We start from the raw sequence: 27904 nt of genomic DNA, 5'->3' as shown, positions 1-27904 counted from the left end.
TTGGGTTTAAGTAACAGATATCTACTCACAATTGTGTAAGCAAAACAGTAGAGCTTACGGGATGCGAGGGTATTGCATTCGAGACACAGGCAGGAAGCACAGAAGAGCCACGTGATGGTCTGGCCTCAGCGGCTTCATCTGTCTCTGTCGATACTTCATCTCCCCGCTCATCTCTTTATTGTTTTCTCAGCTTCTCCTTGCACTGGGCCAAACTGGGATGTGCCAGGGTGTTCTGGTTTAAGTACCAACAGAAACTTCCTACCATCTCTCAGATCTGATTCTAACTTTTCAGAAGGGAGTATCTGTTACATGAGTGTTTCACTACAGGTGGGCCACGTACAGCCTGGCTTTGCAGATGCAAACATTGCTACAGGGGCCATGTCTGTGGGTGACAGGGATGTGCAAGTGGCTGCACCACCCCCCAAACCTTATTTATCTATGACCTGTGCCAGGGTGGCTCTCCTCTTTGCAAATGATCCATTTTCTGGGTACAAGAAAAATGTCCTTCATGGAATAGGTACTTTTTATCTTTTTAAGTTTATTTATGTATTTTGAAAGAGAGAGAGAGCGCACACAAGTGGGGGAGGGGCAGAGAGAGAGAGAGAGTCACAAGCAGGCTCTGTATTGCCAGCACAGAGCCCAATGTGGGGCTCGAACTCACGAACCGGGAGACCATGACCTAAGACAAAATTCAGAGTCAGACCCTTAACCAACTGAGCTACCCAGGCGCCCCTGGAATAGGTAATTTCTTATATAACATTGATCATATATCTTTTACACAAAACGTGTCAGTATTTCAAAGAAATGGGAATAATCATATACCTTATTTATATTTAAATGGGCTTATCTTATTTCCTTTTAGGGATGATATAATACCATGAAGGAGTAGATGGTATTATTCCATTTATTTTCTAAGGGAAATGGAGATTGTTACCCTGCTCATACAGACAGGAAATGATGTTTGATAAACAGTGTGCCAGCAGAGCTGAATGGTGTGGACAGAACGTGCCCAAACCCAACTCTGGTGCTCAGAGCTGCCTCCTGGCCCTGTTATAGCTTCATATGGCCCTCCATTACAGTGAGGGTGACTGCCGCTCTCCCATTGCCTCTAAACTGTGCCTTTACTCCGAACCTCACAGTTATACATCACAGAGTATCTCTTCTTCTCTGCTTTCTGTATTTGTTTTCTTTACTCATGTATCTTTCATAATTGACCTGACAAATCCTTTCATGAGTCCATTAATGGAGGAATGAAGTGGATTAACATAACTCCCCAGTGTGTTCCAAATGCAAGAGGAACCCAAAATGCCATGGCATTGACCACTCATGGAATAAGAAAGCTGAGGAAGGCAACCTAGAAACCAATTAGCTACTGTGTCTCTGCATTTTTATAGGGAAATGTTAGGTCCAGAGAGGTGAACTGTCACTCAGCTAATAAAGGGAAACGCTGAGATTAGGGCCCAAACACTTGCTCACACATCAGCATCACTGGTGAATGTCTGATGTGAAAATACTTCCTTGAGAGAGAAATAATGCAGTATAAAGCAAATGGATTTGCTGGGGGGAAATCCTAGAAAGCTGTTGGTCTAAGTTACAGCTCATGGTTAGAAGACTTCCCACTTGATTGCTCAGCCCTTCTCCAGACTCCCGGACTTCTCAGGGACCCAAGAGTGCCATTCTGTCTGGCCTTCTTCTCTGTCACAGTGGCAAGCCCCAAACCCCAAAGCCAATTCAAATCCTTGGGCCACATTTTCCCTAAATACATCCCCCCCTTCCTTAACTTTCCTACTGCTTTATATCTGAATCTTCTTTAAGTAGTATTTTTACTATCAGTTTTTAAATAGTGGTTTTAGCTTGTTAGGTCAGAGTATATTAGCATCTGAACTCCTAGGAATTCAAATCTCTCTACTTTTTCTAGTATTCTCTTAGCATAGTAAAGAGAACAGGCTTTTATTTTATGTTTTTGGTCACGACAGGGGAACATATGGGTATTGGAGACAGATGACCCTGAGTTTGGGTCACAAATCTCCAGTTTTGAGACCCCTAGTTCAGGCATTTAACTTTTTTTTTTTTTTTAATGTTTATTTATTTTTGAGAGAGAGAGAGAGAGAGAGAGAGAGAATGAAAGCATGAGCAGGGAAGGGGCAGAGAGAGAGGGAGACACAGAATCCAAAGCAGGTTCCAGGCCCTGGGCTGTCAGCACAGAGCCGAACATGGGGCTCGAACTCACGAGCCATGAGATCATGACCTGAATCGGAGTCAGACACCCAGCCGACTGAGCCACCCAGGCACCCCTGGCATTTAAGTCTTTTAAACTTCAGTTGTACATGAGATTGTTGTCGGGATGGAAAGAGCTATTCTGTACCCATGGAAGCAAATATCCTTAGAAGAGTCAGCAGGCAGAAACAGTTCCCTAAGAGAGAAAAAGAGAGGATTCACCTACCACCATCCCAAAGTTCTTGGGCCTTCAGTTCCAGAAACACAAGGATGAACTGGCTGGGTACAGGGAAGAGGCCCAGACAACAAATCTCTAGGGTAAGTGCCATTTCTTTACGGCCACAAAGTAAAGGGATCTGTATATCTACTGTTAGCCACACCACATAATGGAGTAGTCCCTATGTTTCTACTCTGCTTAATATCAGTAAGTTCTCCAAGTACTAGATGCTGGGTGTTCATGATTAAACATGGTGTAATCACTCAGTATCAATCTTCAGATGTACTCAGCAGGAAAAGAAGCATATGGCCTGATATGACTCACAGGCCAGCCATGCTAGTCTGAAGGGACTGAAGGATGTCACAAGCTGGCTACCAATCTCTGTCTCAGGTCTTGATGACACCAGTAGGTCCCACTCACTGCCAGTCTTGCCTTCCAGAGCCTGCTTCCCACAGGTGGTTGCCCATGGAAAATGTCTCCAGGTGCCTGGAATGACAGAAGAATTCTCAGGCTTCTCTTAGAGGCTAAACCATTTTTAGTAATGACCCTCAGATTTTTTTTTTCTTTTTTAAAGTTAAGGTTGGTCACTAAGCACAGTAATGAGAATGGATGAAATGCCTTAAGATTTGGGACGGAACCAAATTTTCAGATCACGAGGGAAACCATGAAAGAGACATTAATATGAACATAAAATAACCAGGTTGAGAATTTACATTCAATAAAGATAAATAATACATCTCTGACTGAAATGAATCACAGTTGTGACAAGTAAGGGGAGGAGGAAGAAATTAGCCAGGATAAACGCAAAAGAAGTTGTCAAAAATGTTGGTAAGATAACCTCTCGCCAGAGGCAAAAATCCTAGGAGACATGCAATGGTGGCATTGGAAGACCAGCGAGGAAGGACAGAGAGGCTCCAGTCCTGTGTCTCCAGGCTCCTCTCCTTCCCCTCTCCTTGGGCTTCAACGTCTTTGTATCATCTCCCATGTAAACAAACGAACAATCAAAGAAAACAGCTCTTAAAGAGATGTAACATTCACACAAGACCTAAAAGGCCAGTAATAATTTGGAATGGTAGGTCACCCAAGACGGTGTGTGTCTTAGTGGGAGGGCTGGCTTAATTCGGGGAATGAAACGCCTACTTTGGAATTTCAGGCTGTGCTCAGCACATGAGGAAGGGGTTGGGCGTGCGTTTGCGTGCGTGCGTGTGTGTACGTGCGCGTGCGCATGCGTGTGTGCTAGGAGGGGAGGAAGGATATTCTTCGCTTCCTGGGCCCACCGGAGGGACAGACAGAGGTGGAAATGCAGAGCACGCCCTGATACGCAGTGCAAGAGACGAAATGGGAATTTCAGACAATCTGAACAGGAAGAAAGAAAAAAAAAGACTTTAGGGCTCAAAGAAATGTCGTATGACCCACCTCTCCTTGCTCTTCTCTTTCTTATTTGGTTTCTTTGACATTTTTTATGTGACAAAAACGGAGTTTGTTACTGATAGGCTCTTGTGGAGAACCGTTTGAAGAGAGGGGAGACATCAGAGAAGAATGGGGAAATGGAGGTGAAAACTGAAAAACCACCTCAAACCCTCTTTTCTGGGGACAGTCTGGTCATTTTCTGTTACGCTGAAATCTTGCTGCACTCCGTTCTATCAGTGCACTGTCTATCCCAGAGCCTGAATGTGGAAAGAAGCAGGAAAGTCCGTATAATTACGTTTCCCACCTAAGCACTGCTCTGCCTCCCCCACTAAGCTCTGCTCTCCCCCTGCCCCCCCCCCCCCCCCCCCCCGCCATTTGGCGGATGGACCCGAAGCTCACTGCTTGGTCAGGTAGTCAGCTTGTGGCGGTCGGTTACTCAGTTGGCCTCCTTCCTATGAAGCTCAAAGCACCCGCCACTAACTTGCCCCGGTTGGCCCCAGCTCTGCTCCGGAAGTGGGGGAGCCCAAGCCTTTATGGAACACACTCACGTTGGGGTGGCCTCCACCTCTCCGTTCTCCTGTCCTCCCAACCATTTCCCATATCGCAAGGTTGCTGCAGTTTATCACTGCCTCTTCCAAAGTGTGGCAGCTAGAATAAGACCGTCTCAAATCCCCAGCCTCCAGTCCCCAGCCTTTGACATGTTTTCAGGGCGATTTTATCCACATCCGAAGCTCAAATAAGCTGACAGCTCCCTCGCATTTCAGCTCCGTATATTCACCTGGCTCCTGGACATCTGTCTACTCGAGTGCTCCTCAGACACCTCAAGCTCAGTACGCCCTATTTCTAGTACTTCCTCCACGGCTGCTAGGTACTTCCTGTTCCACGGCGGCTGCACAGATGGCTCACCACTCACTTGGTTGGCCCGGGAAGACACCTCCCGCATCCCATCATCCAAAGTCATCAACTAGGCTTTCTTTAGATTTCCCTTTTTACACCCTACATCTCATTCCTTAATTCAGGCCCCTGCTGAACATCTATGCAGTGCTTGATTTTGTGTGCCTAAGGTTGCCAAGCCTTTGAAGAACACTTCTTTCTGACGGGATTCTGTCCCTCTTTCTTAGGTTCACTTCCTCTCTGCCTGTGTTCTCAATCTCTATCTCCATTTCTTCAAACTGCTTCCAAAATTACCTCGGTAGTGTAAATTTGATTGTGCCACTCACTCCCCACTCAACAGTCCCCCAAGTCTTGCCAGGCTATTCATGTTCTCAGCATACTTTGGGCTTCTGAGGCAAAGTGGCTCAGAGCTTCTGTGGCCGCTCAATAGTGACCCTTGTCATTGACATAATGGCCCTTGAAGCTATTTGACCACATTTGTCAGGCATCCCCTCCATGGATCCTATAAAGGCAGAACATAATTGAGAACCTGAGTTTAAGCTTCTAAAGAGTAGCACCCAACTGATCATGTGATTATTTTTATGTTTACCTTCAAAATAAATTTAGGAAAGAACAATATTCATTTCTTCTTTCCTGATTGACCAATAAAGCTTCCATTTAAAATGTCTGCACTAAATTTGTGCTTTCTAAGATTTCTCTCCTCTGGAACTGGGTTTTTATTATTAAGACATGATAAACATTTTCCCTTTCTGTTTTTCAGTAACATCCATTAAAAAAATGTTGAGGAAGTACTGCATAATCAAGGATTCTGTATACTGACTTAAAAGATGGTGAAATAATAAACAGTGATATTCTATGATTTTTGTCATTTTCCAAATATATTTTCCCCACCTCTCTTCTCTCCCTTGGTGCCATACTCCCCATTCCTTCCTTAAAACCCGCCATATTTCTCTCCTACTTTCTGACAATGATGGGTGATAGTGCCTTTTCAGGGTCATTGTTGCAGTTATAGTTCATATTTATTGTCATCTGGTAACCGATGGCATTTAGTTAAGTGTTCAGCACAGTGTAAATATATTCTTCATCTTACGTAAGTCCACACCGGGCTGGACTTGAGTTTTCATTCACCATTTGGCATTCTAAGATCGAGAAAGCAGAAATGAGACTTCCTAAAACATGCTTCAAAATCAGAAATCATTGATTTTGGTATCTACTTAATTACATATTAAGGTTTAAAGACAGATTTTAAAAGACTAACCCTCTTGTCTGAGCTCACTGAGCAAAGAATATCTGTGTGTAAGTGGGAAGAGGAAAGCTAGCCCCAGAAGAGCCAATCTTAGGTGTATTCAGTGTAGCTGGATAAAGTTTTAAATGTGTAAATGAACCAGTGGGTGCAGAGGGACTTCTCAAACTATTACTTTTTCCCCAATGAAGACTTTGCAAACAAACTTGCGTTTTTTGTCCACACCTGACTTAGTCATAGAGAAGAGGATTATATAGTTACCTGCATGGTTTTTAAATTTTCTAGCTGTTTAGATAGATAGCTGGAAAAGAAAGAAGTTTTTTTTTTTTTTTATGTTTTATTTATTTTTGAGAGAGACAGTGCAAGCCAGGGAGGGGCAGAGAGAGAGAGAGGGAGACACAGAATCGGCAATAGGCTCCAGGCTCTGAGCTGTCAGCACAGAGCCCAATGCGGGGCTCGAACTCACAAACTATGAGATCATGACCTGAGCCGAAGTCAGACGCTTAACTGACTGAGCCACCCAGGCACCCCTAGAAAAGAAACAAGTTTTTTATTATCTCCAGTAATTGAGGATTATCACCTAGGTCAAGTTCTAATTCCCTTGACGATGGCACAATGTTCCCCTTAATTGGAGAATTCACTAGGCATACTAGCAGACATACTAGTTAGTAGGCATACTAATATATACAATGATTTTTTTTAGTATATATAGTATTTACTTTCTTGACTATTTAGGAAATGATTACAGAGATATCCTTAAAAATAGTAGCAAGACTACACGTCAACTAAGCAACACGAATACTTGTTGAGTCCCGTAAGTAGTACGTATATGGTAGTTCTCCCTTTCTTGTGGTTTCGCTTTCTGTGGTTTCAGTTATCCGTGGTCAGCTGCGGTCCAGAAGCAGATGATCTTCCTTCTGACATATTGCCAGAAAGTCAGTAGTAGTCTGACACTACATTACCAAGTCCACACCATTCATGTCACTTCATCTCATCACGGAGGCATTTTATCATCTCGCATTATCAAAAGAACAAGGGTGAGTACAATACGGTAAGATATTTTGAAAAAGAGACCACGTTCGCATAACTGTTATTACAGTCTTTTGTTTTAACTGTTCTATTTATTATTGGTTATTGTTGTTAATGTCCTACTGTGACTAATTTATAAATTAAATTTATCATAGAGGTATATGTATAGGAAAAAACATAGTATATACAAGGTTTGGTACTATATGTCGTTTCAAGTATCCACTGGGGGTCTTGGACTATATCCCCCATAGATAAGGGGAAGGGACTATTGCATATGCTCTAAATATCAAACAATGATCTCCTAGAATTCTATTTTCTGATGCCCATTTGAATATTATTCTCCAAATAGCTATTCTTTTTCTTCAACCTTTCTCAAAACTGATAAGATACAACTGGAAGTGAGTTGAACATTTTCAGCAAAACTTGAACAATTTAGCACAGATATTACTCCTTCTCCCGTCATGGGAAAACAGGTAATAGCTGTTAAACTTCACACTGAGAGTTTTAACTATTGTATTTCTGGTCGGTTAAAGACGCAAGATGTGGCTATAAAACACATACTTCTGAAATGTATTTGGCCCAATTATAACAAGAATTGGTAGCTAATTTACATATTAATGTATCATCCATAGACATGTCTACAGAGTTCAAGTCAAAATTGATGAAGTGTTATATACCAATCTATTAAATGCTGTTTGATCATAACCCACCATATAGACATAAAAATTGAGGGGCACCTGGGTGGCTCAGTTGGTTGAGTGTCCGACTCTTGATTTCAGCTCAGGTCATGATCCCAGCGTCGTGGGATTGAGCCCCGTGTTGAGCTGTGTGCTAAGCATGGAGCCTGCTTAAGATTCTCCCTCTCTGTCTGTCTCTCTCTCATTGTCTCTCTCTCTCTCTCTCTCCCTTTCCCCCTTCCTCTGCTCTCTCTCTCAAATAAAAATAAAAAAACATATACAGACATAAAAACTGAATACTTATTTATTATCATTATATGTCTAGGTGTGGGGGTTTTTTGTTTAATTTTTTTTTTTCAGTGTATCTTGGAAATCACTAGGCTTCCTGACTTCAGATATTAATGTCCTTTTATCAATTCTGGAATCTTCTCAGCCATTATCTTTTCAAATAATGCCTCTCCCAGTGTCCACATGGTTTCCTTCTGGACATCCAATGAGACTTAGGTTGGATCCTCTCACTCTCCTGTTTATATCTTTTAACCTCTCTTGTGTTTTCCATCACTTTATTTCTCAGTGCTGTATTATTAGGAATTTAAAAGTCTCTCTTGCCAAAGTTTACCAGTTCTTTCTTCATTGTAGCTACATTGCCATTTAACAGATCCGCTGAGTTTGTACCTTTAGTTATTATAGTTTCCGTCTCTAGAAAATCTATTGTTCAAATATTAGAAGCTGCTGCTGTTAGCATCTTTTTAAAAAAATTATTTACTATTCTGAATCTAATAATTCTAATATTGGCAATTTAGGTAGACCTCGTTCTGTGATTCTTTTCCCTTGCTGGCTCTTTGTCATGGGCACTTGTTTCCCAACATAGTGAATTTTTATTGTGAGCTCATGTTTTGGACTTTTATCTGTGGTACTTCTCAGAGGCCTGGTTATAAAGCACATTCTTACTGAGAGGACTGTCATCTTCTGCCACCAGGCAGCCAGAGACACTGACAATCTAGGATGATTAAGTACTATTTTGGCTTTTTTGGGGGACAGGGGGCTTTTGGGTTTTCCCCCCATTCTACAATAACATGACTTTAAGCCCCAAGACTATGTGAGTGAAGACGTGAGGTTAGACATGCTCAGGATATTCCTTTCTTTTATTCTTCTCTACGCAGAGCTGAGGTTGAGTCTAGAGCTTTCTCTAAGGTGTCCCTCTACAGGGCAGGCATTCTTCCTTGTGTTATTCACTAAAGATATTACCTTTGCTGCCTGCAAACGGTTCTCATATGATGGCCACTCTTCTTGGCATCAGGAGTCACTTTTCCCCTGAACGTATCTATTAAAATTCCCTAGACCACAAGGAATTCACAAAGACCACTATCCAAATGATGGTTCTAATTTTCACTTATTCCTTTGCATTGAAGCTTTCTTATTTTTTTTTTCTGCCTTCCCCCCCCCCCCCCCCCGGGGGAATTCCTTTAATTTACTGTCAAATCAAAAGATATATATGTTTTTAATTTTTTTAATGTTTATTTATTTTTGAGAGGGGGGAAGGGCAGAGAGAGAGAGACACAGAATCTGAAGCACGCTCCGAGCTCTGAGCTGTCAGCACAGAGCCCAACACGGGGCTCGAACTTACAAACAGTGAGACCATGACCTGAGCCGAAGTCAGACGCTTAACCGACTCAGCCACCCAGGAGCCCCATGATAGATATAATTTTTAAAACTCTAGTGTTTTTTTTGCTTTGGTCTCCTGGGAGGGTGTTCTCTGAATATCTATTAGGTACTTTCCCATTATTATTTGTTGACGATTCTTCTGGTTATAGCTACTTAAAAATCCTTGTGAAATAACTTTAATAAACAGGTCACACACAAAAAATAAAAGGGCACAAATAGAATAGATTTGAGGTTCTCCTAGTGTATTATCTTTAAATATTCAAGATGCTTCTTCATGAATCTCTAAGAATGTAAATAGAAGTTTCATCATAAAAAATTCACATTATGTTGTGTTAGAAATCGAAGTAACAAATTAGTCCTCACCTCCTGAGAAAGAAGTTCTTAATCAAAACCAGAAAACTCCCTTCTCAGAGATATATGAAGGATAGTCAAACAAACACTAACAAACTATAAAAAATAGCTATGTGATGCAAATATTAAATTACAAATAAGAACAGAAGGATGTTGAATGCTTCCAAATAGTTCCCATTTCTGAGACTTTCTTCTTCAACTGGAGTCAGAAGAGTTGCCCCCAGTGAAACGTGATAGGTTTTTGTGGATACCTGAAGCTCCCATTAAACATGGTAGAAAACATTTTAATTTTGATGATAATTCAGTTAAATGCCATGTTATATTAAATAAATAGTATGTTATGGGTTAGATTACCAGACTTGCATTATTTTAAATATAAAACTTTAAAAAAAATCATACTTGAAGTATTTTGTTTGCAACTACAGAAGGGGCATGAATATATTTGTTTCTGTTGGTAGGCAATGTTGAGAATACTCTGGCCTGGAGTTCTAAAGGAAAGTTCTAAGTTGATATATTTGTACCTTAATATTTTGCCCCTCCCTCTGCTCCCACTTTGACCCTTGAATGTTGCAGTGCCCCAGGCTTCTTAGACATGGGCCAATTCTCTTTTCTATACCCTGTGATTTCGTCCAGTCCCATGGCTTTAAATAGCATTTATAACTGGTGACCTACTTGTTCTTGGTAGCCTCCGCCTTGACTTAATCTGCAGACCCACACTTTTAATTTCCTATCTGACATCGTCTCTTGAATTCTTCATAGCTGGACCACATGCACCATCACAAACAAGCCTTTCAACTTTCTCAAATCCCAGAACCTGCTCCTGCCTTGCTGCCCGTTACTTGGTATCACTTTTCCTTGTTTAATTTTTGTTCTAGAACCCACATGAATGGGTAAAACCCATCGAGCCACAGCCTTCATAACCATGGTTGATTAGAGCCTAGTACTTGCTTCAACTTGCTCAGAGCCTAGAACAACACCTGACACATAGTGGGGGCCCAATAAATATTTGTTGAAGGAATGAAAAAATGAAAACCTTTTTCTCTTTTCAAATCATTACTAATAGACCTCTCCCCACTTCCTCTTTTTCACCAGCTTTTTTTTTTTACTTCATCTGCTCTACTTTGTCATTTCCTAAACACAACAAGGAATGTTTCCTCCCCTGCCCCTCAATCTGGTAAACTTTCATTACTTGGGGAAAATAACCTGCTCTGCTTTTTCTTCTTTTAAAATTTTTTTTTAATGTTTATTTATTTTTGATAGAGAGATAGGGAGAACCATGGAAGAGCAGAGAGAGAGGGAGACACACAATCTGAAACAGGCTCCAGGCTCTGAGCTGTCAGCACACAGTCCTATGTGGGGCTCAAACTCACGAACCGGGAGATCATGACCTGAGCCGAAGTCGGATGCTTAACCAACTGAGCCACCCAGGTGCCCCCTGCTCTGCCTCTTCCATGCACAAATTTGTATATAAAGCATTAGGAAAATTATATTTAGATATCCGGATAATCTGGATATCCCACCCAATGCAAAATCTTCCTCAAGGACAAGGACCATGTTTTACTTAACTTTTTTTTAACTTTTTAATATGTAGCACAATGACAGATACATAGTAGATGGTCAATGAGTTTTTTGGGGGTGGGTGGGGTGGTCAGCATAGTCATGGTACCAATTACATTTTCAGGAAGACAACCTAATCCCCAGGATCAAGTATTAAAATATTGGCTCAAAAAAGTCAATCTAATGTATGTTTAATTTATATTCAAATGTAACTTCTTAAGTTTATGAATTTAAAAATAATGAATGTACAAATGATCAAAATACCAGTATAATATATATATTCATAATACATATGATAAGCTGTCAGATGTAGATATGACATTCTGTAATCTGAATAAATGATTGTTTAAAGCTGAATTTCCTTGAAAGTCTAGCTTGTGTACTGTATTTATAAGCATGAATTGTTATAAAACATAACAACAAAAAGAATCTGTACCCTTGACAGATTATATTCGACTGATGTTTCTTGTATATGAGAGGATTCTTCACCTATTTGTGGTGTTCTCTAGTTTATTTCGGTAATGTCATTGTACATGTTGGAAACATGGAAAATAAAATTAATCTGAACCCATGTGAGATTTTTTTCCCCTTGCAGAAAGCAGACAAAACCACAGAGGTAGAGTTTTTGACTTAATTTAAGACCCTAGAGATCATTAACTCAAGAAGCCATAATAGTTAACCTGGCACAACAGCATCATTAAGAAAAAGGTTTTTCTTTTGTCTAGATTTTCAAATTCCCAGACACTTATCCTGCCCTTATCTGGCCATGAGTTAAGAGGTTGGTATGATGTGATTATAAAAGAGGTAAGTAGCCTTCTAGGCAGCCAGACAGGTAGAGGCTCATGGTAGTTTGCTCCTAAATGGGCAAGACCAATGAAACTATTGTTTAGAACATATACAGCATGTAATGATATATGGACATGATTTGTTTGCTTAGGAGAATGTTGATAATATCCCCAAATAAAAAAGTAAGCACATACTTGTTCACTGATACTCATTCTGATTAGTTTTCAAATGGTCCTGATCATTGTAAACAATCCAATAATATAGTATTTTGAAGATAAGGAAGCTCATTATACTTGAAAACGTAAAGTTGGAAACAACCACACAGCAAAGTGAAAATCCAAGTATGGGAATGAAAGTTTAAGTAGTTCAGGCAGTAAAATATTCTCGTAAGGTTGGCAAAATCCCTCATTTGTGATCATATACAATCGCTTAAGCTCTTTATAGAGGGAACTTTTCATTGGCACACAGATGTCAATTTTGGAAGGCACTGAATAACACAAACTTTAGAAAAAATATTTGTACAAATAAAGTGTCTTACTTTAGCTTTCAGTCTAGTTAAAGGAGAAACAGAAAAACATCTCATGATTTTTTAAAACTTTACTGAGCTAAGAAATCTATTCCTGTATCAGGCCCATTAAGATAAGCAACCAGAAGCAACACTGTGTTAGAAACATAACACCAGACACATTTGCAACTTTTCAGCATTAAAGGAGCCCTGATTGTCATTTAGTTACATAGATAAAATCTGACAAAGAACCAGCACAACCAGTGATTTGTGACCACACTACTCAATGCCCAGTCATCTTGAACTTGGAATCAGCAAGCAACAACAGAGCAATAAGACTGTAGGTAGCACAATACAAGGAATGCTGTGCTGTGTATCAGAGGTCATAGGAGCCCATGTCAAGGAAGTGAACATTTGAAGGGAAACCTGAAGGTGTTCTAGCAGTTTGTGCCTTTCTGCTTAAGATATGTGAAAGGAATGGGGCGCCTGGGTGGCTCAGTCGGTTGTGTCCAACTTCAGCTCAGGTCATGATCTCATGGTCCATGAGTTCCAGCCCTGCCTCAGGTTCTGTGCTGACAGCTCAGAGACTGGAGCCTGCTTCAGATTCTGTGTTTTCCTCTCTCTCTGCCCCTCCCCCACTTACTGTCTCTCAAAAATGAATACATGTTTTATTTTTTAAAAATTTTTTAATGTTTTATTTTATTTTTGAGACACAGAGAGAGACAGCCTGAGCGGGGAAGGGGCAGAGAGAGAGGGAGACATAGAACATGAAGCAGGCTCCAGGCTCTAAGCTGTCAGCATAGAGCCTGACACGGGGCTCGAACTCACAAGCCGTGAAATCATGACCTGAGCTGGAGTCGGACACTTAACCAACTGAGCCACCCAGGCGCCCCAGAATACATGTTTAAAAAAAAAAAGATATATGAAAGGATAAAAAGCACCAAGTTAGAAGCCATTGGCTCAAAACTGCATACCTTTAGTCTTGATCAAAAGAAGTAACTAGACTTTTTCCATATATATCAAAAGAGAGAGATAAATTAGATGGCCTTTAAGTTTTTATTCTATAAAATTCTAAGACTGTGAATTCTTTTTCCTTAGTGGTCCAGGATTTTCTGATGCACATGCATTTAATTTTTGATCAGATTTGTGAGTTATTGACCTCTCCAGGCTAAGTGGACTATGTCAAAGTAACTGAAAATACAGAGATTAGTTCAGAGAAAACCCCAGATTAATTTAAAGAGGTGCTTTCATACTCCTTTTCCAACACATTGATTTTTTTAAAATTTTTTTAATATTTATTTATTTTTGAAGAAGAGAGACAGAGCATGAGTAGGGGAGGGACAGAGAGAGAGAGAGAGAGAGAGAGAGAGAGAGAGAGAGACAGAATCTGAAGCAGGCTCAGGCTCTAAGCTATCAGCACAGAGTCCAATGCAGGGCTTGAACTCACAAACTGTGAGATCATGACCTGAGCTGAAGTCGGAAGCTTAACCGACTGAGCCACCCAGGCTCCCCAACACATTGATTTTTAACAGAATCAGGTAAGCAATATGAGAAATATGAGAATACCCGTTACTTATATTTCTTATTTCTCATCTATTACTAGGTACAAGACAAATATACATAAAATTAATAAGGAAAAGAAGGAGAACTCTAGAAGTAAATGTTAATTTTCAATACTCATACCTAGCTTAGACCATATGTAGTTGGAGGAAATGTCCCATTAAATACTGGTAAGCAGCATTAAGTATGTTTTTTTTAATATAATTTACTGTCAAATTGGTTTCCATACAACACCCAGTGCTCATCCCAACAAGTGCCCTCCTCAATGCCCATCACCCACTTTCCCCTCTCCCCCACCCCCCTTCAGCCCTCAGTTTGTTCTCAGTATTTAAGAGTCTCTTATGGTTTGTCTCCTTCCCTCTCTATAACTTTCCTCCCCTCCCCTCCCCCATGGTCTTCTGTTAAGTTTCTCAGGATCCACATATGAGTGAAACATATGGTATCCACATATGAGTGAAAACATATCTCTGCCTGACTTATTTCACTTAGCAAAATACTCTCCAGTTCCAGCCACGTTGCTACAAATGGCCAGATTTCATTCTTTCTCATTGACAAGTAGTATTCCATTGTATATATAAACCACATCTTCTTAAGGGATACAGGAGTGCTGAGGCATAGGGGCACTTGTACCCCAATGTTGATAGTTCAACAATAGTCAAATTACGGAAAGAACCTAAATGTCCATCAACTGATGAATGGATAAAGAAATATGTTTTGTTTTTCTTTGTAAAACAAATGTCCAGGGTAAGCCATGTGACTTTTAGTAATAAGATGGAGAGAAACTTACTGGCCTATACAGATGTGTATGCATGACTCTGGAATACCTGGTGTCAACGAGGAGCCAAAACTATGAACTTAATAACTGTAAGCATAATCTACCACTTTTATGTTGAAGAAATACTATGCCCTTGACCTTAGCTCTCCTCAAAAATGAATGGATTGGTCACAAAGGGCAGTCAGATACAGGAATGTACACGATCTGTACAAACCCATTGCTGCTTCTGGAAAATACTAGACAAAAGTGAAGGCCCCACCAGTGGGTATTGACTATTCCCTGGTATCATCAGTTTGTTACAAGGAAAAGCAGTATAGTGAGTGTACCTCTCACAGGCACCGCCCACCCATAGGCACAATCACCTTCCACACTACCTCACTGTGCAAGGGCCTAATGTCCCTGCGCTCGTCAGTAGCATCCGGAAAGAATCTGAGCCTCCTAGAGAGAAAACATACTTTTTGTGCTCCAGTTATTAATATTTTCTACTTATAGACAGGAACAACTGAGTTCCAGGTATCCACAGACAATCTCAATCAACACCTGGGATGGCAATCAGGTGCATGTGAGACTACATTTGTGCATAGAGAATAGCTCAGAGCATGCAGTCAGGGGTTTATTGCAGAGTTTCCCTGGTCTAGGTACATGGGTGATATTGTGAGAGAGTAAGTTTTTACCTTCCACAGCAAATGAAGATAAATAGAGACCCCACTGTGCTGAAGTCAGAGCGTGCACGCAGTACGTGTGCTCTTGAAAGCACTGGACAGACATTAAGTCATCAATCCTCACCACTACGTCCCCCATAAACCACGTATTATTATTCTTTAATGGTTAATGAAACTCAGTCAAGAAGGATAATGGCCTTGCTCAAGGCCACAGAGGGAGCCTGTGTTAGAAAAGAATTAGACTTGAGTGATTTTTGGCCTACAGGCTTGTACTTGGACCACCAGGTCACGTGTAATGGAAGAGCCTTTCTCGAATTATATGCAGAGAATTGTGTGTGTGTGTGTGTGTGTGTGTGTGTGTGTGTGTGCGTGCACAGGCATGCTCAAGTCTGTAGGAGTGAGTGTACATATTGGAACAGCAAGGTCCTATTTTCAACGTATCCTTTAATTTCTAAACATGACAAAAATATTTACAGTATTGTGATACATTTATTCACTGAAATCTGTTCGCTTCCCTTTTCTTTTGTCTAAGAAACAGAAATCTGGGGCAACAAATAAAGAGGCTGAAACCAGAAGAGCACGCTCTGAACTACAGAATATCACCAGTTGTTTTTTTTGTTTTTTTTTTTTTTTGTTTTTTTTTTAGGGACCAGACTGTCCAATCACAAGGTTTTAATTATATTAACTTTTTGGATAGACAAATTGTTTTTCTTTATAAAAAGGTGTTGTAGCAAGTGAAGTGTGCCGGTTCGGGAGTCCAAACTTCCAGAACTAGAATTCTGGTTCCACCTTTTCCTGTCTGCATGATATGAAAATAACTGAAACTCCCTGTGTGAGTTTTCTCATGTAAAATAGGGATAGTGAGTATTACATCATAGGATTGCCGTGAGGATTATACAAGACAGTACATTCATAAGGTGCTCAGAAGCGTGTTGGGCATATAAGAAGAGCTTGTTAGAGCTCAGACATCATCACCTTACAAACATATAATATATGGAAACTATATTTGCAAACTAAGCTAGTGGTCAATGTTCATGTACACTTCCTAAAAGAATGCTTTTTAAAAATTTACAACAACAGTTAAGAGGCCAACTAAAATAATACATACATAACACATAAATAAATACAAAATAAATAAATACATAAAATCAGGACCAAATGATTTTGAGGAAATATACCTGAAACAGAATTCAGAAGAATACAGAACACTCAGCAAGAAAGGCCACATTCTCAACTGTTGACTTATAGCCTCATCCTGAATAAAACTGTTGGCACATATCAACACATAACGGCAACATTCACCTTTCATTTGTTGGGTTGTCATCATGAAGAGAGTTCTTCATGGGTGAGAATTAGATGTGAATGCTGCTATCCTAAAGCTTATTGATTACCAGTGTCTTTGGTTCTAAGGTCTAATTTAGACCATTGGCTCAGAACGGAAAGCATACCAATATTACAGGGATGTGGCTGCATCTTTAAACATGAGTATATGGTACTGTAAACTAGAGGCAAAGAAAGCACAAAGATATATTGCTTATAGACAGAATATAATACCATGTATTTTGGTCTCAAAATAATCAGAGTAAGAAAAGTTTCTTGGAAATTAAAAATACGTGGATGATCAAAATTAGACAGAAGAGTTGGAAGACAAGGTCAAGAAAATCTAGATAACATAAAAAGACGGCTAAAAAAAAATAAAGAAAAGATAGGATCAGAAAACTGATGTAGTAGGTTTGAAAGCCAACTCCGAGGAACACTGTAGCGAGAAAATCAGAGCGAATACAGAAGAAGAAATTATCAAAGAATTAACAAAAAGAATTCACAAGACTGAAGCCCATTGATTCTTTAAATTGAAAGAGCCCATCAAAGTATTCAGTCAAGATAAATGGGAAAGGCTCACACTTTAAGATACATCAGTGAAATTTCAGAACATCAAGGATGAGATGAATATCCACAAAACTTCAAGAGCGAGAGAAAAAGTCACCTACAAAGGAATGTGTGAATGTGTTAACAACATGGGACTTCTCCTTAACACTTCTAGATCCCAAAAGGTAATGGAGAAAGGCCTTTAAAGTTATGATGGGAAATTATTTTCTGTCTAAAAATCAATGCGTGTCCCAACTATCACTGAGATGTGAAGAGAGAGTCCAGATAGTTGTTGGACATGTAAAAACTCAGAAAATTTATTTTCAACCTTGCTTTCCTTAGGAAGATTTGCTTCAGGCAAATGGAGAAGGAATCTGAGAGGGGCACCTGGGTGGCTCGGTCAGTTAAGCTCCCAACATCAGCTCAGGTCATGATCTCATGGTTCATGAGTTCAAGCCCTGCATGGGGTTCTGCACTGATGGTGCGGAGCCTGCTTTGGATTCTGTGTCTCCTTCCCCCTCTGCTCCTCCCCTGCTCATGCTCTCTCTCTCTCTCAATCTCTCTCTCTCAAATAAATAAATAAATAAATAAGCATAAAAAAAAGAAATAATCTAAGAGAGACCTGTCCAAGTGTTGTACAAATCAGTCAGGAAAGAGTAGGGCAGAAGGATTGAGGGATACAGACAGAAGCACCAGGAAGAAAAGGGAGTTCTGGGAATGTGGTCATATCTATACCATCCTTGGGAGAATCTGAAGAACTGAGGAAGGACAGACTACAAGATAAATGGTTATAGCACACTTCTTTGGCTTAGCAATAAAAATATGAGGTCTCATTAGTTACAGTCTTTATTGATTTTCAACTTACAGAATTAACCTGTAGATAAACCATGGAAGACTGAACTGTGTTAACCAAAAAAATAACTACTATTAACCTTTTTAGTATGGAAACAAAAGTACAGTTGATAAGTTTTAAGAGGGGGGCAACATGGAAAAGTGGTGAAGCGAATGTCACTGCTTCACCAGTTGATTAATTTAGGAAATCAACTAAAGAGACAAACGTCAAAAAATAAATGAAATGTACCAGAATATACTTCTCTAATAAACAAATTACACAAGGGGGGTGGGTAGGGAATGAGAGTCAGATACGTGAGAAACTATACAGACTAAATTAAACCCTGTGGACCCAAGGAAATAAGCATTCTAAAGAACTAACACTGAGATCTTAATGTGATGGGCTAGAACCTACACAAACTCAATACAAACCTTAGATGGCGAGACTGTTGTTTGGGTTTCTTGATCATAATGACAACCACTTTAGGTAAAAGCCTAACACAATACACAGCTATACTATAGCGTCTTAGTCCTGTTCTCCAACAATGAAAGGTTTCTATTGGTACTATGTGATATGATGTGTGGCTATGAAAAAAAAGAATTCTGAGTAAAAAATAAATATATAAGGGGTGACTGAATGACTCAGTCAGTTAAGCATCTGACTCGACTTCAGCTCAGGTCTTGATCTCAGGGTTGTGAGTTCAAGCCCTGAACTGGGCTCCACACTGGGCATGAAGCCTACTTAAAACCATATTTAAAATGTTAATGAAATAAAAGACATATTCTGATGAATGTTGTCTTTCAAAATGATGTAGTCCTGTTGCCAATTTCAAAAGTCTTGTGGTAGAATTCTCCTTTGGGACAGCCTGAATCCTCTCAGAGTGATGCACAGGAAACACCACCTTGTTATTTTATAATCTACTCCCAGTGTTTTGTTTGTTTGCTCGTTCGTTTGTTTTTTACAAAAAGATGCATTATCTATACTGACCTTGCAACTCAATAATCACCCTTGCTTTCAAGTGACTTTTAAGTAACCCCCAAAACAAATAGATTATCAAAGAAAAACTATTTTCATACACTAAGTTTATTCAAAGATATCCTCACAGGTTACCAAAAGAAGATATTTTGAAAAATCTTTGGAATAGCATCTAGTCTTGGATTGTTTGTATAAAAACTCCCTCCCTGGGCATACCTTACTTAGACACAGATATGTAACCATTAAATGTCTGGATACTTTTCAAGTTGAGGTGGGTAAAATTCCTTTTTTAGAAGAAATTTTTTTAGACTTTAACGCATATTGTATATAACATCAAAGAGAAATCTCCCTTTAAGCAGGCAAAATTCACTCTATTCAGCAACTTTCATCAATAGTTCCAAAGTCCTTCAGTGTTCACTATATGTGTCTTCAATGAAGTATTTCGGTCAATAAAATAGTTACCGTACAAGCATTTCATAGACATGGCTAAAGTAATAATAAACCAAGTTAGGAAAAAAATTAAAATTTTCCAGACAGAAATTTGCATCTCTGAAGCAGTACATGGTGCAAAAATGTATTACTGGATATTCATTTGTAATAGTTTTTAACAGAAGAGTGATCAGGATTAAAATTATAATGTGGTATGAACTTATTTTGTTCTATAAAATAAAAACTTCCAGTGATAAGAATGAGAATATTAAAACCATTTTTTATTTTACCTTAAAATCACAGAGTCAAAAATTACCTTTGTGATAGCTCAAAATGTAATTTAAAAAAATAACTATTATAAATGTTGCTTAGTGGTTTAATACGTAGTTCTCGGTATCATGGAGAAAATTGTTATTATATTTTAAGCGGTGGTTTCATGCTTTCTGTGAATATGTACCCTAAAATAATAGTTTGATTTGGTTACCACATTTCTCGATTCCAGGTCACGTACTCAACGACATCCTTGCTCACTTAAATACTCCAGGTGACAAAGGTAGCAGAGATCTTTGTCATGCTTGGCAGGGAATCATGTCATTAGATTATCATTTCAGAAATACATTCATTTTTAAAAGAGACTGCAAAATATTAAGCATGCAAAAACTCTTTGGCCAGTGATGATGTGGTTTTAGGACCTGTCCCTTCTTTCTTTTCGTTTCTTTCCATTTATATGAGGAATAAAAAAGAAACTTCATATGAATATAACTGGATTACGAGAAACTGTGAATCAACCAGGAATAAAGTCTGTCATCCTCAAAAAGAAGTGAAAACACTCAGTTTTTCTTTTATCCGTCCTTAATTAATGAAGGAAAGTTCTATTACCTCCATCTTCCTAATTACTAATTATTTTAGCAACACCCTTGAGGATTTTAGAAAATGTCACACTCACACAAAGGGGCAAGTTTTCGAAACCATTAAAAGTCTCCTTCGTTTAAGTTGTCTGGCAGTATTATTAAGAAAGAAGTTTCTAAGCACAAGCTGACAAAAGCAGCCGATTTAAAACATTACCTTTGTGTGGAGAAGCCTTCCACTGAGCAGGAGCGGCTGCCGTTTGCACCTGCTGCTGTTTGACCAAATTCCCTTCACTTCCAGCTCTCAAAATCGTCTCACCTACACTGATTTTTTTCTGTTTGCTGTTCAGATCGTCCCTTCTAGGTGATGGCAGCTTGGAAGCTGCGTTGGCAAAGAAAGGTCTGGCCAAGCGAGAAGGTCTGGACATTTTAAACAGCAGCAAAAACAACAATAAAAGGAACCAACCCCAGAATGTTACCTGCTGGGGCAGCGGATTCTATTCCTCTGAGCTTCACGTTCCAGCTGCCACAGTTACAGCCTAAAGTGCAGTTGGATGGAAAGTGCCGGGCTGCCACTTGGATTTCTTTTGAACAAAAGGCATCGTGCAGCCATGCAGCCCATTTACTAGACCTGTGGAATGTAAATGTGTGTTTCAGAGACCCTGGTGACAGTTTTGCGATGGTAAATGCTCCAACTCGGAGTGAACGGCAGATGCTGGAATATGAAATGCAGAACACACACACACACACACACACACACACACACACGGAACTTCCTGGCATGCACAGACGAGACACCGGACGGACAGCCTAGAAGTGGAAAATGAATGTAAATATTACCCCACCCACTCAGGTACAGTATGCAGAAATGATCCAGATGTGCGGTTTATATTACTATGAAGTGCATACCACATTCGGTTTCCAGGCATTAGTTCAAGCAAATATTTCCTCGCCTTAGCACATTCCTATATTCTATTCCAAAAGTTGACCGTGTAACGAATGCCCACCTACATAATTACTTCTCCTGCTGTTTATAGAACATGCATAGCGCCGTGGAAAAGAAGGAAACAGAAGAATAGAATTTCCATACCCGTTTGGGCTGCTGTGGGGTACTTACTGATTGATAAGAAGTGTCGTGTGTCCTTGTGACATTGGACGTGTGTGTATGTTGTGTGAGTTGCGTGCACGCGTATGTGGCGAGGAGGGGCGCCGGGGGAAGAGATAGAAATTATTTTGCTTTTTAAAGAGCTTAGACTTTATTCTAATCAACGAATGAATACTTGTTATTACCAGGCTTTCTAAAAGACCAACAGTGATATAAAAATAAAGTGTGTTCAAGGGGTAATATTTTTTTAGGCTGAAAATATTGCTTCGACCAACTGAACACATAGCCCGTACCAGGAGCCCACAACCCCTTCCCCACCAAGGGTAACCAGTTTCCTCTTAGTTTCCCCCGTCAGTGATTTTTATGACTTGAGGTTAAGCTGTTTCCAACCTCAATTATTCTGTGTTCCCTTAGGGAGAGTCTCACCAGCTCTCTCTGAACTATAAAAAGGTTCTGTGAATATGTGATCATCCGACTCCACTCCAAGTGTAAATACCATGCCATTCCCCATTTATAGTTGATAAATGCACAGCTACTTAGCACTTTATCAGAGGCAGAATTATGCTCTGGAAAGAGTATAAAATTTTGGAATCAATTGGACGTGAAGTTGCTTCGAACTTCTAAATTGGGCTCAGCCTTGGGCAAGTTTTTTCTCATCAACATGTGACAACTCCGCACCTTGTCTGGCACATGATAGCACTCAACGAATGTGAGTTTCTTTACCCTGTCCTTCCACAGACCTACAGTCAGCCACACTCTGTCTCAGAAGCTGGAGTGATGGGTGCATTCCCGGTGCACCTTGGTGCTGCAGTTAGGTGGTGGTTTTTCCTAAGTTTTATCTGCTTTCCAACCTGCAGGATAGCCTTTAGGTGACTGAAAAGACGCAGATGACAACTGACATGCAACCGAGGATGTAAAGGCAACATGTACAATAAGGACAAGAAAGGTGCCACCGTAGACAAAAATCTATAGGCTGCTGCAGGGCCCCAGCTCTCCTTGCGACAGTGATGATGGTTAATAGCAATGCTTAACAGTTACTGTGTATTTATTATAAACCCAGACTGTGCTAAGTCATTTATCCCTCACAGTTACCCTGAGAAGTAGGTACAGGTACTATTATTATCCCATTTTACAGATGAATAAACTGAAGTACTCACTGGCCTAGAAACTCGCCCAAGATCTCGCTTATAGTTAATATGGAAGCTGGGATTTGAACTCAGCTAATCTGTCCCCAGGGTTTGCTCTCTTCTCCAGAAATCAAAAAGTCTGGCTGCAAGTCCACATTACGCACTGAGTGTGAATAGTCAGTGATCGTTCAGTCACAGAGGTACCTGGGAAAAGTGCTTCTGCCTCTCAGATGTCATGTGCCAGACCCCCACTGCACCGCAACCCTACACCTACAAGAGCCGGGGACAGGAGGCGTGTCTGAGTTTAGTGTCATGGGGATCAAGCAGTTCCAACCTAGAACCACAACATCCCGTGTTGGGGAGCAGATGGAGAGATTGGCAGTCTGGAGGGTGTGAGCGAGCATTTGCACATGGAACTCACAAGCCGTGGATGTCAGTGAAAGAGCTTGACAATGGTACCATTACCCTCCTGAGGAGTACAGGTGGCTAAGCCTCAGCGTCTCCCAGGCCTCTTGGCCCTTTCCATCCCTGCCTCCTGATCTTGCTTTCTGGCCAGGTCTCAAGCAAAGAAGTTGGTAACATCCGTCTGCCTTCTAAACTCATCTTGCCCATACTCCTAGGAATAGATACCCCAATTTGTTCTGTAACCACAGAGAAGACACTTTACCCCCCAAGGCCAAATCACGTTGAAGAAGGTGTCGTGGTACCTGCTGTTTATTGTAACAATCAAGTGAGGTAATAAATATGAACGCACTTGGACAGTTGTAAAATGACACGTGAATTAAAGGTAGTGATCTGCATGGTGGTCAGTGACCACTTTTCTTACTTGTCCTGACTAAATAATGCTTTGGTATCCTAGCAAAATCTTCCACAGCTGGGATCAGCAAACTTCTTCTGTGAGGGGCCAGCCAGTAAGTATTTTCAGCTTTATGGGCCATATGATCCCTGTTGCAACTCTTCAACTTTGCTAAACGGAATGTGGAAGCAGCCACAAACAAAGCACAAACGAGTGGGCAAGGCTGTGTTCCAATAAAACTTTATTTACAAAAATAGCTGCTCAGAGAAAGCTAACCATAGCTTGTTGATCCCTGCGCTTTAGCAACTAATTAAACATTTGCGAATGAAAGTATCATTCTGATTCCTGTCTCCTTGACTAAAATTCCTGTCTCCTTGACTAAAACCTACCGTCTGGATTCTTTGCCTTCCTCTATGTCTAGATGAGTGCACTTCACCTTCTGGCTCCAAATATAGACGTGATCCTTTTCTCATATTACCTCACTCTACTATTTGAACCTAACATCACATTCTGGGACTCGAGGAGAGTCTCAGATGGACTTTATGAACAGCCAATATTGATTCTAACTTAATTGCAAAATACAGGAGGATAGGAGTAGCAACCACCTCTTTGGCTAGCTGGATTAGATCATGTTTTGCCATTTTTTGTACCAATATTAACATATATAGATTGCCACATGGAGGGAGGCATAGTTAGAGCACAAGGGTAACCAAATCTGTGGTCTGAACGTTACTTGTAAAATTTTTCATGCTTCGCAGATTCAAGACAAAGGCTTGTAAGTTGAGATTCCTCAATTTCCTGGTTAAATGCTGCAAAGATTTCTTGGTTTAACAACTCTAATTTCTAAGAATCCTTTAAAAGGCATTTCTTATGAGTCCAATAAAAGTTGCTTTTACACCATGATGTCACCCATCTGCACTTCTAGATTGTAAAAGAGTCTCAAAATTATATGATTGTCAATGCCAAGAAGAATTTCTGTGGTTTTTATTGCAAAACACTCCCATACATAGAAGACTGAATGACTTATCTGAAACAACAGTAGATTTGGAAACAGTTTTAAAAAGTTGTACAAAAAATGTGTGAGACAGCCAGGTTGTGTGACGGAGGCTGGAATTTTGTAGTCACAGAAGGTTTCCATGTTCTATTTTAAGAATTATATCAGCTCTAAGTGCAAGTTAAAATTTCATATTTAAGAGTAGAATCCTGAAGTAAAGAGAATCCATTTCTTATTAGGCTGGCCTTCAGTGATAGTATTGAAGGTCTAACTTAAAAAGCAGAACAACTCGAAAACACTGGACAATCTAAAAGTCATTCTTCTGACTAACTTAGTAATAATGGTGTGTTCAGATTTACCTGCAGAGTTTTAAATACCTGTGATTCTAATTGGTGCCTTTTACTCACTCCAAACTGCAAACGAGGTGATGCTGATAGCAGACTCCCCCCACCCCCTTCCTTTTAAAAGAATCCTAATTAGACCTACATAGTTCTGTGAAGGAAAACAACAGAGAAAACTGAAGACTTCTGGGAGGGAAGCAACATCACAATGATTACTCGACAAGGGGATGAGCTTATGAATTCTCTTGCTGTAACTTAAAAAGGTGACAGAGCTTCATTTATATAATTTCAAATTATCTTGTTCAGGTTCTTAATTCGTATAAACCATCCACCATATTGAATTTTCAAGGTTAATAAAAGCCAAACTTTAAAATAGAAAAAAAGTAAGAAAAGGCTATTTCAGAACTCTGAGGCACCTGTGTAATTATGACATGACATTTAGCTCAATAGACATGTGATGCTTTTCTGAGATCCCTTTCTGGTTCCCGCAGGCTTTGAGTTAGTGGCAGGAGGGGGGGGGGGGGGGTAAAAACTAACCATGATGTGAAAGAGCCAAATTGGGTCAAACTAACAGTGTGCTAAACCTTCTGGGGAAATTCTACATGTTCAATTAACTTTTTAAAAAGTTTGTTAATAATATTTCATCAAAATATAGAGATAAAATAACATGTTAGGGTTCTGTTCAATTAACTTTTGATAAAGGATGAGTTAAGACAAAGTGTGTCCACTCAACACGGTGAAGGTCATATGATCCACCCACAAAGGCAGCACAAATGTTGGTTTCAAAGGCGTTTAGAGAATACATTTCCTTTTTCTCTTTGTTAAAACCACAGTGAATTTACACAAAATTTATACAAAAAGGTAGTGAAATTATTATTATATTCAAAATTTTCTTTGAATATGAGATCACACAGCTTGAAAAATTAAAGGCTCTAAGCAAATAAAAAAGATGCAACATCACTAATCGTTAGGAAAATGTAAATCAAAACCACTGCAGTGAGAAACCACCTCACAACCCATTAGGATAATTATGATAAGCAGAAACAAAAACAAAACAAAATCAGAAAACACTAAGTATCGGCAAAGACGTAGAGAAACTGAAATCTTTGTGCCCTCTTGGTGGGAATATAAATCGTGCAGCCAACTGTGCCATACGGTGTTGGTGGTTCCTCAAAGTATTAAACATAGATTTGCCAGGGGCACCTGCGTGGCTCAGTTGGTTAAGCGTCTGACTTCCGCTCAGGTCATCATCTCATGGTCAGTGAGTTCAAGCCCCGCATCGGGCTCTGTGCTGACTGCTCAGAGCCTGGAGCCTGTTTCAGATTCTGTGTCTCCCTCTCTCTCTGACCCTCCCCCGTTCATGCTCTGTCTCTCTCTGTCTCAAAAATAAATAAATGTTAAAAAAAATTTAAAAAAAAATAAAATAAACATAGATTTACCATATGATTCAGCAATTCCATTTCTGAGGATATACCCAAAAGAAATGAAAGCAGGAACTTGAGCAGATACCTGCACACACAGGTTCACAGCAATTTATTATTCACAGTAGCCAAAAGGTGGAAGCGACCCAAGTGTTCAGTGATAGATGAATGGGTAAACAAAATGTGGCGTATGTGTATAATAATAATGGAATATTCCTCAGCCTTTACAAAGGAGGGAAATATCTGACATATGCTATAACATGACTGAACCTTGAGGACATTCTGCTAAGTAAAATAAGCAGTCAGAAATGGGCAAATATTACACGATCCCACTTACATGAGGTACCAAGAGTAGTCAAATACACAGAGAAAGAAAGAGCACTGGGGCTGGAGGAAGGGTGGGATGGAGGTGAGAATTTAATGAGTGACGAGTTTCAGCAGAGGAAGTCAAAAAGTTCTGGAGATGGCTGGTGGTGATAGTTCCACAAGAATGTGAATGCATTTTAATGCCACAGAATTATACATCTGAAAATGGTCAGAATGGTAAATTTAATATTATGTACATTTTCTTGCAAGAAAAAGAATTCAAATTCATATTGGTAACAGTGGATACTTTATTTTCCCCTTGTGAACCTAGGGTTAGATGTTGGTTTACCTTCTCCTTCTCTCCAACATTCTGTAGCTTGGGCAATGCAAAAAAAATTTTTTTTCCACAAGCTAGATTTAAGGAGATGTCCAGAGTCCTTCTGCTACTAGAGGAGAGATGTGATTTTGTCACTGCGGCCTAACCACGGCTGCCTAGTAGACCCGACATGACTCCTTGTGCTGTCACATCAGCCACATTGCAAAGCAGATGATACAAAACGCTTGTAAGGGAATTTAATTACATTCTCTCTCCCCAACAGTCTTAAAAGATGAATGCAAGCTATTATTCTAATAGCGATGAGCAAGAAAGGCTAGAGATAGATTCATCTCAAAAAGACTATGAAGCTACCTTTCCGGAACTTGTTTCCTGGCTCTTTGGTTCTCTGGCATAGACTTTTCACTTTCCCTGAAGAGCATCTCTTTTTGTTTGAAAGGCACAGCAAACTCTCCTCAAAATGGGGAACAAATTTCCCCCCACAGCTTCAGAATCCTTCTTAGCATATCCCTTGTTCCCTATTTTCAAAATTTGCAGTGAATTATTTAATAGAAGTTCCTGCTGAAGAGTGTTCCGTTTTTTCTAAAGACCCATTGCACATCCTCTACCTGTTTTTATGAAGCAAAAGTTCACACCAGACTCTGAATACTCTTTAGAGTGAATGAAAGGAAGAATTTACTCCATGCTGAGCGAGAACAGTCTATAACCTTCATATCTCTGCAGACTCATGTTCTCAAACAAGGCAATATAGATATTTATGTAGACAACAGAGCAGCATATATCTTAAAGAGAAGTTTGGTGTTTTCCTCTTTTAACACTTCTAATTTACAAAACCAGATGAGGCTCTAAAGATCTCTTTGTGAAATACCTTCCATCTTCATTTGAAGGAAGGATTATTCAGATAATTCTTTTCCTCCCTAAAACAATTCATAGACAAAAAAAGTGTATCCACTTATGGGCAGTTAAGAAAACCGAGAAATGC

General features: G+C 39.8%; 1 protein-coding gene across 2 annotated transcripts in view; it reads right to left on the bottom strand.

Annotated features, from left to right (window-relative positions):
- KIAA1217 (KIAA1217 ortholog) overlaps positions 1-20812 on the bottom strand; it is a 447053-nt gene extending 426241 nt beyond the window's left edge. Inside the window, exon 1 of one of the 2 annotated variants that reach the window (XM_081796071.1) lies at positions 20716-20812. The gene's annotated coding sequence lies outside the window, so the exon portion shown is untranslated. The remainder of the gene's footprint in view (positions 1-20715) is intronic. The other variant, XM_081796072.1, reaches the window with a different exon arrangement.
- Between the last annotated feature and the right edge of the window lie 7092 nt (positions 20813-27904).

The sequence above is a fragment of the Panthera onca genome, chromosome B4, assembly GCF_046562875.1.
Source record: "Panthera onca isolate mPanOnc1 chromosome B4, mPanOnc1 haplotype 2, whole genome shotgun sequence".
In the NCBI taxonomy this organism is placed as follows: Eukaryota; Metazoa; Chordata; class Mammalia; order Carnivora; family Felidae; genus Panthera; species Panthera onca.
Note: the sequence above shows the minus strand (reverse complement) of the source record. Positions and strands in the feature narration are given on the sequence as shown.